This window comes from Talpa occidentalis, unplaced genomic scaffold (genome assembly GCF_014898055.3).
Source record: "Talpa occidentalis isolate TD23 unplaced genomic scaffold, MPIMG_talOcc4v2.1, whole genome shotgun sequence".
NCBI classification, from domain to species: Eukaryota; Metazoa; Chordata; class Mammalia; order Eulipotyphla; family Talpidae; genus Talpa; species Talpa occidentalis.
Window position 1 is genome coordinate 44618899 of NW_026555331.1, and position 18274 is coordinate 44637172.

General features: G+C 38.6%; 1 protein-coding gene across 1 annotated transcript in view; it reads left to right on the forward strand.

Moving 5' to 3' along the window:
• Positions 1-18274, forward strand: part of PAG1 (phosphoprotein membrane anchor with glycosphingolipid microdomains 1) — a 130458-nt gene that overhangs the window by 70242 nt on the left and 41942 nt on the right. Inside the window, exon 3 of the mRNA XM_037504902.2 lies at positions 9012-9108. The gene's annotated coding sequence lies outside the window, so the exon portion shown is untranslated. The remainder of the gene's footprint in view (positions 1-9011; positions 9109-18274) is intronic.

Here is an 18274-nt window from a genome sequence, read left to right on the forward strand (position 1 = left end):
ATAGCCAATCTGAGTATTTCTTCCTACCTAGACTACAAATATTGCTTGTACTGAACCTAGAAAGAAATAACTGTTTCATTAATCCCAGCATGCAAAACCCAGCTTCTCCATCTGAAAGAAGGGTGCAAAGAAACTGTCATTTTACTACCTTCATGAGTTAGGAGTAAAAAAGTCATTTACTAATACATATTCACTTTCTAGAAGTTTTCAGGCACAACACGACTCTGCAACCCTCCTTCCAAAGTCATCAAGGAGCTAAAATAGACACATGGATATGGGCATATAAATTGGTGCCTACAATAAATTGAGAGTCTCAGTGGCCCCACTGAGAATTCTCTGGCCCCTTCAAGGACCTCACTGAGCTGAGACTGTCTCCCTGCAGCATCCCTGTCAAACAACATAAAGACCTAACAAATGGCAGCTCAAGTCTCTTGTTGCTCATTCTGTTAGGTCCGAGTTTCATTTTGCTGAAGCTCGCCTTTCTTATTTTTTCCCTCTACGATGGTTTTGTATAGATTTTCTTACCTCTACTACTTCTTAACAACAGGATAGTTGCCATGGCAACACCTGTTGATGACAGACAAAAAAAAATGTCATTCTGCAGTGTGGAAGCTGCTTCGTGCTCTTCACTCTCACAGTTAGATTCAGGCATGTTTTTGTTTCTTCCTCTTTCTAGTCTTGCAGGTGACAGCAGTTTTCTTCATGTGGGAAGATTGATAAGGAAAGTGCCCTCTGCATTTTCCATCTCATAGGCTAATACGCCACCGTGGTGCGCTCGGGAGCAGCTGTTGTCTGATGATTTTTACCAACTGTAATAGAAATCTTGTCTTTTTCCAAAGGAGCTCCAACTCTGTAAGGCCTGTTTTTCCTTTCTCTTTTTCTCTCTTATTTCCCCCATTCCCTGTCCCTTTCTCTCCTTACTCTGTCCATTAGGGCTCAAGTTCTTTGACAAGAAGGTCAGAGGATCATAGGAGTAGGGTCCAGATTTCATGTCTCACTAAAAGCATCATTAGTCTGGAAATTGAAACAACTGAGAAAATAAAACAAGGGTTATACTTAATGCTAACTAGCTCAACAGTCAAGTTAAAGGAAATATATTCCATGCACTAAATGAATTGAAGAGACTTTTAAAAAATAGCATGCAAGAGAACACTCATCTACTGTGTTTCTAGTACACAGCAGTCCTTGAATAATGTCATTTTGTTCAACACCACTCATGACTTTGATGAGGGAAAAACAATTTCAGCTAACATTATTTGAGAATCTGCTTTGGCTATACGTCATTTTGCTTAAGGTCACAATATCCAAAAATCTATGGAAGAGTTCAGTGAGGTCCCACTGTGTCTTCCACAGAAACTTGCTATATCTTAAGTATTCCATGTTTAAACAGATTTGGGGGTATAGTTCAGGGGTAGAGCATATTTAAACAGACCTTTTGGGGTGCCTGCTCTGGAGATGAGGTTGCAAGAAAGCGTTTGAAGAAGGCTAAAATAAAGACACTAGCCCTGAAGCCCAATCACCTGCTAGGGGAGAACATACACAGGTAGCACCTGAGAAGTGTAATGAAGCCCCCACCATGGGGCAGCGGGTAATGAAAAGTGGCCTGGTTATGTTCATGGCTATGTGGGCACAGCTGGGCCTTAGTTTCCTTATTGCTAAAATTAACTGAGCTGAAATATTGTGGAGTTTGCTTTTAACTCTAAAATGATACTAACCCAACTCTGAAATATACACAAATGCTAAACAACACAGAAATGCCCTTTATACACTGAGGAGTGTCAAATGTGGAAGGGGACTTTGTAGTGTGAATTTTAAAAGACTTCAGAGACAAGGAAAAGCATGAATTGACCAAGAGGAGGAGTCAAAGAAAATAAGTTAAATGATCTGTCATATCAATATAGTATGTCCCAACGAAGTAAAAAAAAAATTCTGTAAGAATTTTGGTGACCTCAAATTCATGAATCTTGACATTTTCCTCACAATTAAAAATGTAATTGAAAATTTTCCCTTTAATTCTCCTCCGTGTTGTTGTGGTATTAGTCCTTCAATCTATTACTGAAAGCAATGTTTAAAAATTCAAATGCCTCTTTGAAATGTATCATGAATTAATTGAACCTGCCTGTTATTTCAGAGTTCATGTGAATTTATGTAATTGGAAAACAACTTCTGTACGAGACAAACCTTTGGGAATGAGATGTCTTGCTCAACCTTCTCTCTAAGTCAGGACTTCAGTGTTTTCGAACTTGGACATTTTTTTTAATGCACTGGCTGTTTAATTTCCCTTAAGTTGCTGTACTAAAGTGCAACATATTGGGTAACTTAAACAGGAAATATCTGTGGCCTCCCAGCTCTGAAAGTTAGAAATCCAAGATCAAGGTGGCAACTGAGTTGTTTCTCTTCTGAAAATGCTAGAAAGGAATCTGTTCCAGACCTTTCTGCTACCTGCTGGTGCGTCCTTGTCTTGTGACAACTTTATTCCAGTTTCCACAAGTTTCCACAACTTTATTCCAGTTTCCAAATTTAACCTTTTAACAGGGTCATCATTGGCCCACCCCACTCTAGTATGATTTCATTTCAGCTAGTTATTTTTGATGACCTGTTTCTAAATAAGGTCACACTCTAAGGTCCTGGAGAGTTAGGATTTCAGCATGTGAATTTTGGAGAGATACAGTTCAAATAAGAGACTCAGAATGGTAGCACACGAGCATGCATGCTCACACAGCAAGTGCAAGATGCTAAGTGTGGTCACGCTGCAGGGATGTCACCTAGTAGACTACACTCCGTCACAGTACTTTCTGTTCTGCTGAACATATCGTGTCTTATAAGTCATAACAGCAGACATTTATTGAACCTGCACTATTGTGTGACTCTTACTAGGTCGCTTAAGTATACACTATAACTCGTGCATTATTTCCCTTCAAATGAATGACCTTGATTTTCTCTAGGGTACTGAGCATCTCATCTCATTAAGTGTCTCAGAATTCCTCTGCAATTCAGCTTGGTTCGTACAGCAGCTATTTCCCATTAGAGGAACATCACACACAGGACAACATCTCTTAAAACTAGTCCAAAGTCAGAGAACATTGGCCACATGGGTATTGTACCACGTTATGGTATGTTGTTTGCAGGCAGTGTTGAAAGTTTGAGATTGAAGTGGTTGTGTGTCTGTGTGTCTCTCTGTGTGTGTGTCTGCATGTGTATTCACTCCTACTACAAATATACAGATATAGAGATACAGAGTGTGTGCTGGATGGAGATATACATGTGTCTATGTAGAGAGAAGAGGGCAAATATAAAGTTACTTTGTCCCATATGGCCCATCAGAAAATGCAATCTATCTCTCCATGCACACAGCCCTACATACCCCTCTGAAATGCAGACTCTTTACCGATAACAGCCTTTATAATGTGGAAAGCTGCCAGGGAAGCAATCAGAGCTTAAACACATCTCCTTCTCTGACCACACAGGCAGTGTCATTGCCTTAGGTCAACGCAGATAACACCTCAGTTCTACAGAACTGTAGAAACAGAGGGAAGGGCCTTTCTGGCCTGAAATTATTCCGTGGTTGGGACTCCTAACAGTAAGAGTATCTCTGCAAATTTTTTAATTTATAGCAATTCAAGTTAATATCTGACCCCACACCTTTCTCAGCATCCCACAGAGGAGGTTATCCTTCTTGCATGCCCCCCCACCCCTGCCGCACCACTCTACAACATACACATCTGTTAATATGACTTCTGGGAAAGCTCAGAGGTCAGCAGCACTCCAATCCCACCACCCCATGGGTGATTCTTAGACCAGATAAAACAGAAGTTAATCCTCATCAACAACTGTCTGAAGGATGATCTGAGGTTCTGTGATAGAAAAGACAGTATGTCTGATGGCTGCCCAGTTAGGCAAAGTTCAGCCAGCTCTAGGTTTTATAAGTGGACTCCCAGATACAAAGAGTGGAGGGGACTGGAATGGTATTTACCTTTTGCTCTTTTTAACAAGGAAATTAATATTGGAAGGTGAATGAGGAAATGAATGAATGAATGAATGACCTTTTTGATTGTTCTGCTTACCATTTCATGTTTATTTATATTGCCTAGAGGAGGGTGTTTTCATTATTTCTTTTACTACCAATTCAGAAATTAATTATTAGAGGAGTCAATTTATATATTCCTAGTCACAAAAGCCACATTTACATTCTGAAGTGAATCTTTTTAGTGTTAATGTTTGTGCTACCTTGCTTTGAGATGTCTGAGATGCAAGCAACTGACCATAAATACCTTAAATTTGCATTTTGTAGATTCTTCTATTCTTTGCCACAAAGGCCGTTTCTTGTTTCCTGTTGAACAATTTGGTCATTTTCATTTTTTTTCTGTCAATATTGAAACTGCAAGGAATTCATGTCCAAGCCTTGTTTGGGATGCGTGCTCACAGATAAGGCTTATAGTAAATAATTTCATCTTAAGGTTTTTTTCTAGGTAGCATACTTACATAATGAAAGTTTTTGCTAATAAAATATCATTTGTTAATAAGTCAGTGCCTGTATTATAACTGGATCTGTGCTTACCAGGGCTCTGTATATTGTAGATATACAGATACTTGGTTAAGGATTTTTTTTTTTTTTAAAGATTTATTTATTTATTTATACAAGCACTGGGTACAGTCAGAAGCGCGGGAGGGTGAGAGAATTCACCAGAGCCAGAGCGGGGAGCAGAACAGGCAGAAGGACCGAAGTACACTGCTGAGGGGAGCAGCGGGCGGCAGGAGAGGTCTGCGCGCCATGTGGGACCCTCCTCCAGTGGCCGGGGAGCAGCCGGGGATCGAACCGGCGCTGCAGTGGCCGCGGGCAGCTTCGCAACCCAGCGCTCAACCGCTGCGCCATCAGGGAGGCCTGGTTAAGGATTTTTATCATGGACTCCCCAGAATTCAAGAAAGGGGATTATTTTCATTAAATTGCACCACTGCGAAGGATTTTTCAGAGGGAAGTATTTTCCCACTGTCATAATCTTTCTGATGCTTAAAAAAAGCTCGATTTTTTTCACCTTCTTGTCTTCTTCTGTGATAGTGGCCTCTTGTAGGCACGTCTGTGAACTGTCCTTTCTTATGAACACTTTTTGTCCCTCCATTTTTCTGTTGTCAGTAAGGAAAATTAAACCCCAGAAACACTGGCTTCTTAATGGACTGTTGCTTTGCCTACATCAGAGATCTCAGCTATTAGAGTGTGTGAAAAATGAGGCAGGAGACTTCAGATGGCATGAAAACTAGAACTGTGAATACCGTCAATACCAGGAAGGCAGAAAGTGTGAGTAAAGCAGCTGGGGTGGGGGGCGGGGGGAATGATGAGAGGCATAGCTGGGAGGCCCAGCAAGAAAATCTCCCAGAAAATGCAAGCAAGCTTAGCAAGGAGAGAGGTGCCACTGAGGAAAACAAGTATCCAAGGAGAAGGAAGGGGAAAGTACCCTAAGTTAGGTTTTCCAGAATTGCACAGCCCACATTGGCTGTCTTTAGCTACCTCTAATTGCTGCATGCTGAACATATTTAGTATGGTTCTCTTTCATGATTACTGTGAAGGACTGAATATTAAAATTTTAATGGAAGGAAATGTCTATGTTTTGAAGTTTATGTCTGTTGTATTGACAAATTATTAAGCCCATCATAGAATTCAGATAGATCAATAAATATGCGTTAATTCATATCTATGTATATTTGAATTTTATACCAAAAGCTTATCAAATTGCTAACATCTGTCCTTGAGACAAATAGGGGATATGTATAATTAGCTGAATTAATAACTGGTTTGGTAAGAATATATAGAGGGAACTAATTCATAACTTGCTATTTTCCTGAAGAAAGGTTTTTGGTATTTGAGCAAAATCTTCTTCCATTCAACATTAGGCCTCCCTTGGATAAAACTCTGAAACCTCATAGCCCAAAGCTAGGAGACATACCTAACGTAATCATAAGTAAGAGTAACAAGTCAAGAACATCTTGACACCTCATGCAATAACCCAAATCTTAGAGGCAGAAATGGCACAGGGAATGTAAAAGCACCTTACTACCACCACCAATTAAGTTGCAGAAAGACAATAAGGAGAGCTATGGTTTAGCAGTATCACATATGAAATAAATTAGATTTTGTTAGTCAAGTATAAGAACTGGATGCCAACAGCATAATGTAGCTGATGAAAAAATCTTCTGTGATCATTGACTTTCTAAGTAAAAGTGTAACATCTGAACTAAGCAGAGTAAGAGTCCTTTTCTACTGTTCTTTGATAAAGTGCTACTTCACCTGGACAATTGCTATTGATCTTGGTCATTCAAAACAAAACAACCCCAAAATGAAAGTGTCAGTCTCCAGGGTGTCTTCTCCTGTTTCCTCCTCACTTGTTCTTTTTGCACAGAAACACAATCTAGACAAGGACTGTTTTATAGGTCGGATCAAGGTTACCTTGTTCACTAGATATTGTGTTCGGGTTTTGGCCACTTCTCCTTGTTTGAGATTTATATCTGAGGTAGACTCTCAGCCTACTGTGTTCTTGTGAACAGACCTGACCCAATCCCAAGGCTTTTCTACAGCCTTTGTGCTCTTGCCGGTGTTATTCAAAGCTATACTCTTTGAAAGGGAGAAGGAGAAGCTCAAGGACAGGGGAACAGGAACTTCTTTAAATAGGTATCTTTAAGTATTTCAAAGCTTGCTGAATATTGGACTTGTTCTGCATGACTCTAAAAGTTAGAACTAGAACGCAAACAAGGTTGAAGGCACTAAACCACTGGAATGCAGAAGAAACTTCCTTACCCATAGCTCACACCTGATAGCAATTCCCAGGCAGACAACGGGGATTACTTTTGGAAACCCTTCATTATGGATGAAGACTGTATAAGGCTATAATCAGATTTGCTCTTTTTCTATTGGTTTGTTTCCATTGAAAAACTTGTAAAGCATAGTATTTACTTAGATAGCATTTGCACGTGTGATACGTTGCTATGGTAGTGTGCCTGTCATGGGCGACCTGTAGTCCTATTCCTTTCTGCAATGACTGAGAGAATATTTTCTTGTTTTTTTGTTTGTTTGTTTGTTTTTAATAGCAATACTCTCTAGTCTGCTCTGATTTTTTTTAAATTAGTGAGTAAATATTGAATCATTACTGTATGTTAGCCATTGAGTTTTACTCAGTGTTTAGAACTTTTAACTGATTTGCTAAACCATGTTCTTTTAACTTTACACTTACAAGCTGGATATCACAGACATTATAGAAAGCGTTCAAGTATCAAGTAGGGTTGATTTATAGATTACCTTTAAGTTTATTTTGAATTTGAGAATTCCTAATTAAGCTTTATAATTCTACTTTCATATCGAGTAGATATCTTGCCTCTAAGTATAGTTTTCAAAAGTCAAACATGAATTTGGAGTAGAGTCACTCAAGTCTGTGCTTCCACACTGTTTTGATGCCTTGTCTCCCTGGAATAATTTTAATTCATGAACTGCATATCCTGAAAATGCAAAATTATTTTATGTCATTAAATTAACTGTCAAGTCATATTCAATTTTCAAATCAATTTCTTTGCTTATATCTAGTCCTTGAGAAGCTCCATACCAACATACTTCTAATATATATTAAAAAGATTTGACATTTTAAGAAAAATTATCATTTTTTTTAACTACAACAATTTGTTTTAGATCATCAGATGAATTCAGGGGAGTTCTCTGGGACTGACCTTGCTGACATGGAGAGGGAAGTGGAGAGATTTATACTTGGAATTCACATCTAAATACATCTGTTTGTCAGGGATTTAAGAGGATGTTTGATTTGAAATCTAATGAAAGGGTAAAAGATAAGTGGAAATGTCTCCCAGCTGTCAAGCTTTTCACCCAGTGAAGCCCTGCCCTCTCATATTGCTTGATTGACAGTCAAAAGACCTGGAGTCAGGTTGGAGGAAGACAGCCCGTGATGGTGTATCTTATTCTGATCTCTTTGGACTTATTCTAAAAAAGAAAATAATAATACAGCTGAATGCAGCAGCAAACAAAAGGCAGCCATTTCTCACTTGGTAACTGTCAGGGAAACAATAGATGTATCTCAAGATAATATAAATAATCTTCTGATTCTGCTGTGGAAAAAAAGCAACACTCAATCTTTCATCATATGTGGTCCTAATGAAAGGACATCCATCGCTAGATGCAAATCTAGAAGGCTCATGTTCTTCACAAGTTTTTACATTGCAAATCAGGAATTGTACCTGTCTATTCAAGTAATTGAGAAGTTTGAATCTTAGTCAATGACAGGCTACTCTCAGAGTATAAATATGCCATTCATTCACTAGTTCATTCACGCCATGCCTGTAACACTATGCCTATCGTGGTGTCTTATGTAAATCAGTGGTTCTATACAAGAAATACCTTAGGAGAGGGTGGGAAGAGAACTAAAGAGAAGAGGGGGATGGAGAAAGAGCTGCACCAAAATAAGCAGAACTACATATGTGTTGGGACTGAAGTTTACCGGTGAATCAGAAGGGAGGTCAAAGAAAATCATCCTTGAAGTCTCCATTTCAGCACATCTTCCTATTTCTACATGGAACAAATGAAGATGTGACTGCACACTGTCTATACTGCACCAAATCTGCTGCTTTAAGTAAGACATGATCACAATTAAACCACAACTCACCTGCTTAAAAACATAAATATTCTTTTCAAATAAATCACTTGCTTTATCTCAAATTCAGGTAATACTTCTTTGGATTTAATAAAACACATCATTTTATTTGCCACAGAACTAGAAAAAATATGTAAAGAGCACATTGTTTTTTATTTGATTAGGCTGTTGTTTCAGAGAAAATGTTTGATTCACTCACTACTATTTGTAGTTTTTCCTCCACTTTGCACTTGGCTTTGCTCAAGAAAGACTATAAAGCTCAATGTTTGGCACAAATCTCTCATTTTTACAGTGAACTAGACAAGTGTCTTTCACAGTCTCTATCCATCTGTGTTGTTTTTCCTTAACTTTCTTTCTCTTTGGTTATAGGCCAAGTAAGAAGAGTGAATTCTCATCAGAACAACCCTTCAAAGGGAAGACATTGCCAGAATTTTGAGTAGTTTATTTGGACAAACATTTCTCCAAGGTAAATATTACCACTGCCCCAATAAGGGGGTAGGCACTTCATTAGAATTTGCAAATTGCAGTGGTCCTGAACAAAGGCTTAATTGTTTCATCTCATACAAACCTAGGGTGATACAAGAGAAAACGGGAGAGGGAGAGAGGAAAGCAGAGCTGCTGGTGTGTCCTGCAGTCTTTCCTCAACGTGTTACCAGGAGAATGCCATCAGAATCCGGGAGCTCAGTGAGCTGTACTAAAAAGTGTGTGGGAAAGGGGAAGCTATACTTTTTCCTTTGTGATAATCTCTCCCCGATATTCATGAAAACAAAAGCCAGTGTGGCTTGATTATAAAAATAGTATTTCTTCTTTTATGATGAAAGGGTTGATTGATTCCCTTTAGAGGTTAAAATAAAGTACATCCTATAGTCATGTCACAAGGTGGGGGGGAAATGTGATTCATAATACAAGATTTATGAAGATGGAAGGCGTTTGAAAAATCCATATTCTTTCATGAAAATACCTACTAAGTAAGCTTTTTGTTGGTTGGTGAGAAATGCTCATGAAGTTCTTGTTTTGGAAGATCTTATCCTTCCTTAATGGATCTTTTCTGGAGGGAGGTGTCGGGTGTGTGTGTGTGTGTGTGTGTGTGTGTGTGTGTGTGTGTGTGTGTGTGTGTGTGAAGGGGGAGGGGGAGGGGAGAGAGAGGAGGGGAAGGGAAGGGGGAACAGGGGAGAGAGGGAGAATGAATAAGAGAGAGGGAGGGAGAGAGGGAGAGAGTGACTGGATGAATGAGTAGAGATGAGCAGGAGGCACACACACCAAAGTGAATTCTGGCAGCAGCATCCTGTACATTTCGGAAGAGTAACTCCAGGCGCTTTCTTTATGAATCGTGAGCTTAGCAGGGAATAAACGCTTAACAAAAGCAGCTGAATTCATACTCAGTTTCAGCATTCATGAATTAGCTGCCAATATTTTAACACAAATTGCTGTGTCATTCCTGTGAGGTTCCCCTGTTGCTTAGTCTGTAGCTAAAAGCTGTTTTTGCTAAGCCCTGAAATTATATCTGATGAAATGCCTCCTTCCTTCCCGATAAAGATATTCGTGTGCACTACACACAGAAATGGAAAAATATACGATCCAATTTAAAAGAAAATAAACTTGTCAACTTTCTCTATTTAGCAGTTAATATATAGTTGACATTACTTCGTCCCTAGCTTGCTAGAACGTGATTTCAGATTGGCAAGCGGAGAATAATGTTTTCCTCATCTGCCCTCATCCTGGTTGTTCTCTTCTGAAGGGGCTGGGTGGGGAAATGGAGGCTGTACATTAGAGGAGAATTTTGTGATACTATTCATTCTCTGTTCTGACAGAGAAGACATTGTTTGTTCACTGTAATAGGCTTGGCAGGAATCTGCGCTGTGCATACAGAATGGGAAAATAGCAGAGCAGTGGGGAATCTGAAAATCTTAAGCAATGAATCAGCTTAGAGCTTTTTAAAAAATATATATTTTTAATAGCTTCTCATTTCTGTAGATTGCAAATCATAATTTTGAGAAATAGTTTTCCTCTAAGTGCTGTTTTTCTTCACATTACATCACACATTTAACATGAAAAAAGTCTTTAAGGTAGCAATATGACTCTAAATACCACGGTATCAAAAATTAAAATCACACAAGTTTATAAACACACCTGGCCTGCTTGGAGATTGCTCCCTAAACATTCACATGTTGGTATAAGAGAAACTCACCTACTCTCCTCATCTGGTGATTCACAGAAGCGAGGGTGAGCTGCCTAAGATGAGAGGAAAAAGACACATTAAAAGATGTGCCTGTCAGAACAGTGAGAGAGGACGCTGTGCCTAAAATGTTCAGAACTTTAAAAGCAACAACTGTAAATGCCGAGGTCCAAAGTGGTGTGCATATCCTGTTTTGGAAACTGGTGGAAATGTAAACCAAAACTGAGACCTGGTGTGTCTGCTTCACAAGGCTCTGTGTTTACCTGTGCCCACCCCTGAACGTAGGGACTGCACCCCAGGTACCTGAGAGCCCCAGGTATTTGAGGAGCTCATGTGTGTATCTTACTAGAGCAGTAAAAGATGTTTCCAAACTGTGTTCACAGACAGAGCATGTCTGTGAACACAGGTTTCCTGTGTTCACAGACAGAGCATGTAACTGGAAACCTGGAGAACCCCCGAGAACAGGTGTGTGGGGGCCATTCCCAACCAAATTATAGGGTCCTCCCTTCCTTATCCTCAAGAGAGATGCATCATACACCCCAATGTTGACTTGTATTTGTAAGAAGTAGCTGCCTATTTTTACAAGAATTATGTTATATAAATTATGAGATTTCTAAAATTGCAGTTGTAATGACATTAGTATACAGTCATTGGATTATTATATAATCATAATAATAAACCTTATATAGGTTCATAAAAATCTCATATACCTGAAGAAAATCTTTTACTCTACCACTTGGATATCATTCATGTACATTATCTGCTTTGTTGTTTTCAAATGTCTCAGTCTTTTAAATGCATGTGATACTCTGCATGCAAGAAATAGATGTTTGGTCGTTAAGATGATTGAACATTTATTTCTCATATATGTTTGGCTTTTCTCCACAGTTTCTGGTTGACAGTTCCCAAAAGCTTTGAGATTTCCTAGTGTTGAGAGTATAGAGGTGTCTTTTGTTATGTAATTAAAATGGCTTTTATAAGCACCTAAGGGTGGCACAGGTTGCCAGGAGAACCAATGTAGTGATTGGAAGTTGGAACTTTAGGTCCCACCTCCAAACAGACCTCCCAGGAGGGGAGAGGCGCCAGAGGTTGAATTAATTAGTAAAGACCAATTGTTTAATCACTCAAGAAGGACTGTGTAACCAGACTCAAAAGGGGGAGATTCAAAGAGTTTCCAGGTTGCTGAACACTGGAAGTTTGGGGAACATGGCATGCCTGGAGAGGGCTCAGATGATCTCTCGAAAATCTAGTGAGTCAACGGGTTCCTTGAGTTCTGTGAGCCTCTCAAACAAATTCGTAGAACCTGAGGATGGGTTTGTAGGGAATTCTGATATACTGCCACTTAACGAGAAACACAGGTAATAACCTAGGCTAGCAGCTGGAACCTCAAGTCTCAGGAGGGGGTTGTGGAAACTCCACAGTTGGTAAGAAACATGAGTAAGCCTGAGTCTTGGAAGACTCCGCCCCTTTTCTCTGGAATCTGCTGCTACCCATTGGTAGTGTCAGCATTTAGCTGAGTCCAGTTGAATTCTTGAACACCCTCCTACTGATGCCCAAGAATTGCTTCTTGATAGGGGGAAGCCCCCACACACACCCTCCCCTACATTTCAGCGGCTTCATAAATATGTTTTCAACATATTTGACAATCTTCATAAAGATATATGTGTTAACCTTATAAAAACTAAATATAATTTATATGAATGTTTTCAAGTAAATACTAAAGAAAAAATAATCAAGGTCTTACCAAATTGTTTCCCTTTATTGCTTCAATCTGTTTCATTTCTTTTATGTTTTTAAAGTTTTTATTTTATTACTTTTAACAACTAAGTTAAGGGTCACCTAAGGTTGGGAAGATAGAGGCCTACCCAGCTCCTGCTGCTCTTGCCCAGGGCTCCTTGGAAGCTGTGCCTGTGGAAGCAGGGCTGGTGAGCCCTGGAAAGTGCCAGCTTGCTGGGTAATCACTGGTCCATCTGTGAGTCTGCTGGCTCTGCCTCCTTCATGCCTTGCTGTTCCTGTCTGCCAGAATCCTCAGGAACCACTGCACTTGAGGCCAGATCACTCCGCACATGGTTGACAGCCCGGCCCTCCACATAATTTTCTGGGGAGAATAACGCCCCCCAGAAAACATAGGGAGCTCAAAGGCAACTAAGTCTATGTGCACCTCTAACAGCAGAGTTGCCCATTCTAGCCTGACTTGTATTCTTGTGACCTAGTTAACAGCCTGTCTTAAAATGAGGCATGCAAGGGCCTTGTTTTTACCACGTTATATTTGTTTTTTTTTTTTATTATTAAATAATAAATTTTATTTTTATATATTCCCCCATACAACTGCACATGCCCCATTCTGACCCCAATCCCTCCCCTCCCGGCCCCCACCCCCCAAAAAGTGTCTCTGGTTCATAGTTTTTTGTTGATTTTGATTTTCACTTTCTTATAGTTATTCATTTTCCTGATCCCTTATTTAAGTTTTCTAGATTCCTGCTATGAGTGAGACCATCCGGTATTTTTCTTTTTCTTTTTGACTTATTTCGCTGAGCATGATCCCTTCCAGCGCCATCCATGTTGCTGCAAATTGCATGTGTTTATCTTTTTTGAATGCTGAGTAATATTCCATTTACCACGTTATATTTGATTTTTGTCTATTATGAAAGGAAATGCATACCAGTAGAGAAAAATTGGAGTAAATGCTTAATGGCACAATCTTATTTAACAAACATTTATAAGGACTTTGCAAGTAGGAAATCATTTAATCTACTTGACTACTATTTCTTATCCCCATTTTACTGAAGATGAAACTGATGCTAAAAGGGTGAGAGACTTGTCCAGGGTCCCAGCAGGAGATGATATAGACAACATTGGTGTCATGACCATCTGTACCAGAGTCTAGGCCATTGAGCTCCACATACCCAACCACAGGTAGCTTCTGTATACAATGGACCTTGCTTAATTGGCATTTCCCTTTGGAGTTAATAAACTGGTGGGTATTCTTCTCATCCACCGGCAGGGGGATTTAGACACCAGCCTTACTGAGGCCTTGCCTAACCCATTACATCTCAGGTTTGCTCTGGGGTGTTAATGGGTGCACCTTCTCACCAATGCCCCTAAGTGAAATAAGACAAAAGGTTTTATTTGTGGTTAGATATCTTTGAGAGATGTGGGTGAAACAGAATTAAGTTATTTATTGCATGTTCCTCAGAATTTTCTTGTGACTCTCCAGAAGCAAGATGGAGAACGCAGTTGTTCCTCAAATTTTTATTCTCTTCGGTGGGAAGAAATCTAGTAGCAACCTTTGGGTAATGCTGTCTTAATAAAAAGAAAGATAAGAGAAACGAATGCCCTAAGAGGCAATAAATAAGGTGTTGACGAAAAGTCAGTAAGCTACACTTGGGATCCCTAATGCCAAACTATCTTTAAACCAATAGTTATTGGGACCTTGGAGCCTCTGATTTCTCATCTGTAAAATATGGAGGATAGAGCTGGATTATCTCTAAGCTCTTTATATCTTTATAAACTGGTGATTGTTTGCTTATGCTTTATCTTGTCCAAAAGGCTTAGAAGTATAAGATATGCTATGTAACACGTCAAGACAAAGTTAAAAAAGAGGTGGGGATAGAATGAGGCACCAGGAACATAATGCAGGAAAGAGGGAAGCAGCATGGAAGTTCATGTGCAGAATTGATTCTCTGAAATGGTTTTTTGACAGAACTTCATGGTTATTTGATAGAACCCAAATTTATCCTGTCTTTCTAATGAACAGTTTGGAAAGGATACTCTACTCCTAGCTTCATGATGAACAGGATCCTGAGCTAAAAACAGCTTTTCCCAGAAGAAACAGCTGTCCCCAGATTTTAGATCAAATTTTTTCTCATGTTTTCTTAAATTCTGTGGCCTTTTGGATGGAAATTTTGGCTCTTTGGCAGGCTGGTACCAAAGAGATTCAGGATCTGCATAGATATGCTTCATCATCCTCATTTTCTGAAACATTACAGGATATAGATCAGTTCTGTTTGGTGGAGATGTCTGGGCCTCAGCTCTCTTTGACTCTGGAATATATTCCTTAGAACCTGGAGACTCTGTGACCGGAGGCCCTAGCTCTGAATTGCTCTTCTGGGACAGAGAGTGTCCATGGCATGGCTTGTTTGTGTGACTCCCTATGTACATTATTACATGGTTCTCTGTCCCCAAACTCTGTCCCCACCCATTTCTGACTTCTTACCATCTGCCATAGCTGGGTCAGAGGCTCTGATCACCACTTCACAAGATCACTGGGATTCTGGGGCCTCCCCTGGTGGCGCAGTGGTTGAGCGCTGCGAGGTGAAGCTGCCCGCAGCCTCTACAGCGCTGGTTCTATCCCCGGACTCCAGGTGAGGGTCCCACATGGCACGCAGACCTCTACTGCTGCCCCCCGCTCCCCTAAGCAGTGTATTTTGTCAATCTGCCTGTTCTGTTACCCGCTCTGGCTCTGGTGAATTCTCTCACCCTCTCGTGCTTCTGACTGTACCCAGTGCTTGTATAAATAAATAAATAAATCTTTAAAAAAAAAAAAAAAAGATCACTGGGATTCTGAGGTGACCCCAGGGGATTGTTACATTGTTCAGGGTAGTAAAGATTCCAATCCAAGTTCTAGTCTTAGAAAATCAACAAATAAAAATGACTAAGTATTTAAAAAAAAATAATACTGTATGAGGACCTCTTAGAGTACACAAAGCCATTTGTGAGTCAGATGAGCTAACACGTTTATAATTCACATCAACACTTCAGGCTCCCTTGGTGGTTTTAATTAGTTTTTATAATTAGTCTTGTATTGTTACTTTATACATATAATAGATATCTGATTAAAGACAGTGAGGCTATATGCATAAGAAATACTGATATTATGATGTTATAAGCAGCAATCGTCTAGTCAAAATTCTTATGTGTATTTCCTAATGCTGGGGATGTTTTATTTCCTAAACTGGATAGTAGTTGCATGGATTGTATTTGACTTAAATGTCTTAATATATTTGGTAAGTTTTGTATTAGCCTATTAGGATATCTGTATGATAAAAACTTCATTCTAAAAGAAGATAAAGTTAGGAGCAATCATATCCAATTTGGCCTTTGATTTATTTGAAACAAACATCATCCACCCCCTTAATATACATGTCCTCACACTCCTGCTGCTGACAGCACAGTTCATCACCAAATATGTATTAATTGTAGAGAAATGCTTAAATACAACAGCCAGAAATGTACTGACCGGTTTCATTGTTTTCTAATTTTACATAAAAATTATTGTAGGATTATTTTTGTCCTATATGCAAGTTACCCAAACATTAGTTACTGAAAACAGTTGTTTTCTATTTTTATATCATGACATATTAAATGTAATTTGAAAGTTATATAATTGCTCCCCAAATCAAGCCCATAATAGTATGCCATTTCAGAAATGTGTCTGCAAGTCATGAGTTTTATTACATAACGAATTTTAAAGTAAATTAAATAGTTACCACTTGTTAAATAGAGTCAAAATAGAATTATTTGTATTAAATGAAATTGATAATATATCCTTTAATAATATCTAAAATAAACAAATTTTACTTAAGTCACTTCTTTCTTATATACCATACATTTTTAAAATAATTAAGCTATCTCCCAAGGAAGTTTGCAGAAACATAACTCTGCAAGTCTTTAATGAAACCAGGAAAAAGATTGCAGTATTTGTTTTCAGTTTAAGGGGAATCTTGTCATTGTCAAGGAGATGACTGGTAAACTGAAGTCTGCTGAATTGCAGAAACACATGGAAGGCAATGTTATAAACCACTCTCGCCCTGCCTTGCTCCTTCCATTTGCAAGAGTAATCCTGTAGTTTTCCTGTCCCTACTCTCAGTGAACATCATGGATCACCTTTTCAAATGAATGCCAGCTTCAAATGAGTTATACAAATTTCCATACTGTTTATGTTTTCTTCTGTTATTGCAAGATAACAAGATACATATGTAGATATGTATACGATTTCGAAGCACCAATCATAAATCAATGACACATCCTCTGTTTATTGTTCTTTTTTTACAACAAAAGGTGATTTCTTGCTAAGAAGTCCTATTTTTCTCAATTAAGTAATACTTCTAAGACTTTAATTTCTTTGTGTTCTTGGATATTGGGACATTATTTGTACCATCTCGTTTGGGGGCTTCTGAGTTTCCATGTCTACCTTTATTACAGTAAGTAAATTTTGCATCTTTACATCCAAATGCAGCTAAAGAATTTCAAAATGATTTAAATTGGCACCATTATTTTCCAGCAATATTAATGCTGTTGGGCATTTTTATTGTTAGTTTAAACATTCAACTGTCATCAGAGTACCTACTCTTTAATAAAATTGCGGTAAGAGTCCAAAAATAATTTCGGTGAATATGATCTAAGAAAAAGAATATACATAAATGATATACCTTTTACAATTAATTGATGTATGTTTTAACTCTATGAACTGTAAGTAGCTTTCATTTTCAAACTTTAGAAGAATACATCATTTGTACTTGAAAGTAGATGCTAAGGAACTATGTTTGGCAACATGGAGAACATTTTTAGCATCTGAATTTCCCTATTTATAGTACAGCATCAGGCAGAGTAAAATGTTTGGCATTTCTATAAGGGATGCAAACTCTTTAACATTCTCTGTTGTGATCTAACAATTCATTTCAGAGTAAGATGAATCAGTCTTGTTTAGAAAATGTTTTATACAAATATTGGCAAGGAAATTGTAACTGCATTTCTGTGGATTTTAAAAACAAACTCCCCTAAAGCAATGATGATGATTATACAATATTACTTCTTTCGTCTGCAATACTGTATTGTGTGAACTGCCATTTCTTGCTCTACATTTTCACACAACTCCGCCTCACCCTTGCCTTTTAGATTTTGCTAATCCATCTTGTAATCACAAGTCGTGTTTCTAGGTCTCTCCAAATGTCAAGTTCCTTTTAACCTGACCTTCCCCTTACCTACAGTGGTTTTCTCATAATTAAAACAGCAGATTAATTCATTAACATATGCCCTTTTCTTTTGTATTGGAGAAAATGAGAACACTAATTTGTGAGATTTTGTATTTGGCTAAATTTCCAACTGACGTTCTCCCTCTCTGTGTATGTGTGTCTCTTTCCCTGTCTCTGTCTCTCTCTCTCTCTCTCACTCTGTCTCTCTCTCTCTCTCACACCCACACACACACAAAGTTGAAATAATGAAAGCAGCAGCCAATAAATATAATGAGTGTCCTGGATGTGATCTTGAAATAAAAAATAAAAGGCTATTTTGGTTAAAAACTAAGGAAACCTAAATTAAGTGTGGAATTTAGTTAATATTAGCAGACCAATATTGGTTCATTAATTGTAACAAGTATACAGTATTAATGGAAACAGTTAATAGACTAAAAGTACAATAATTGTGTTTATAACTAATGGACTGAAGGACTAGTGTT